Source organism: Pteropus medius, unplaced genomic scaffold (genome assembly GCF_902729225.1).
Source record: "Pteropus medius unplaced genomic scaffold, Ma_sr-lr_union100, whole genome shotgun sequence".
NCBI lineage: Eukaryota > Metazoa > Chordata > Mammalia > Chiroptera > Pteropodidae > Pteropus > Pteropus medius.
Window position 1 is genome coordinate 5,775,243 of NW_024350397.1, and position 1,876 is coordinate 5,777,118.

A 1,876-nucleotide genomic window follows, 5' to 3' on the forward strand; every position below is an offset into this window, starting at 1 on the left:
TTTTCCCTCTTTGAGTTTCCTTATGGTGTGTGCCTCACTTTACATGCAAACAGGATACTGCATACTCACCATAGTGGAGGCCTTTGGGAATAGTTCTTACTGTACATTTGGGTTTACTCCAGCTCTTCCTCATTTTCTCCTGGGAGGTGTGCGCTTGGCAGTGTGCATTTGCGGAGGCAGAAGCGGACTGTCGGGGTGGGGTGGGGGCAGTGCAGTTCACAGGCACACATCGAACTGAACGCAAAGTTGAAAAACAATCTTCTCTCTCAGAATACACTAACCAATCCTTCCTGTGGGTGGGAGTTTGAATTTTTGTTCATGTATATATTCTTCATCTGGTAAATGGTGATTCTTTGGGAACTATTTTCTCTGTCTTTTTAAGGGAAAACCAGAAGATTTTGTGTTTAGTTGACTTTTATACCAAAGTGTAATCTCCTAATTAAAATATAAAATATTTAAAATGCAGTCTATGGCCATGCCACCCTAAACATGCCCGATCTCATCTGATCTCGGAAGGTAAGCAAGGTCGGGCCTGGTTAGTACTTGGATAGGAGACCACCTAGGAAGACCAGGTGCTGTAGGTGTAAAATAAATAAAATAAAATATTTAAAATACAAAAGCCCACAAAAATTTTAAGCAATCTAATTAAAAATAAACTATTAAGGGAACTGTATTAGTTTTCTAGATTGCCTTAACAAAGTACTATAAATTGGCGGCTTAAAACAACACAATTTATTCTCTTGCAGACTTGAAGGTTAGAAGCTGAAAACCAAGATACAGGCAGGGCCACGATCGCACAGAAAGCCCTAGACAAGGATCCCTCCTGGCCTCTCCCCAGTTTCGGTGGTTCCTGGCACTCCCAGGTGTTCCTCTGCTGTTGCTGCATCACTCCAATCTCTGCCTCTATCTTCACATGGCCTTCTCTCTTGTGCATCTGCCCAAATGTCCCTTTTCCTATAAAGACATCAATCATTCATTGTATTAGGGCCCACCCTGATCCACGAGGACCTTGATTATATCTACGAAGACCCTATTTCCAAATAAGGTCACACCTACAGGTTCTAGGTGAACATGAATTTGTAGGGAGGACACTCTCCAACCTAGCACAGTAACTAACTTCTCTGCTTCGGGGAACAGTGGACATGGGGGCCTCAACCAGGGGCAAGCATGTACGCAATTGATATGTAACTTAATAAAATGTATTAGTTGATTCTCCTGAAAATGAACATACACACCAACTGCAAAACAAAGGAGTTAACATATAAACAAAGCAGTTAAAATACTTAAGGCAGAAAAAGACTCACCCTAATTCCGAGTTCACATCACACTTCACTATATTTCTCAAAGTGTATTTTCAGAAACCACAGCACTCTGACACTGTGTTCCACAGTGTCCCACGAGATTTCCCAGTTGGCCAAATACTGGCTATTTTTGAGTCATCCCTGGTTCGGTTTGATGGTGTAGCAGGGACAAAAATGAATTAGCTAGCTGTCTGGTCCTTCTCTTCCTTTATCTCTGCATCCCAGAGAATCCAGGTTGCTTACTTCAAGGACTTCCCACGGGTCTCAGAGCTTTCAGATCTAATCAGATTGAATTTAAGTTACTGGGTCAGCAGTAAGCCGGACTGACTTTTCTAGGACTAAGGTTGACCTGAACGTGCAGCCTCTGAAGGAATACAAGCTGGTGCCCTCCATTTAGACACAGGCCAATGCCTGTGTGGAAGAGAGCAGCAAAGTGGGGTGTTGGGCTATGGACACATCATCCTTACTCTGAGTGCCTGTCTTCCCAGCTTTCTGGAGAGTAGAGAGGGCGATTCCAACCAGGGCCAAGCACATGGCTTACAAGTGGAGCAGGTGTGCATGTCTGCGTTGCTTAT

The 1,876-nt window shown here is 43.6% G+C and overlaps 1 pseudogene; it reads left to right on the plus strand.

The window, feature by feature from the left end:
• The first annotated feature begins 465 nt into the window (after positions 1-465).
• Positions 466-584, plus strand: LOC120584140 (uncharacterized; annotated as a pseudogene).
• Positions 585-1,876: the final 1,292 nt, after the last annotated feature.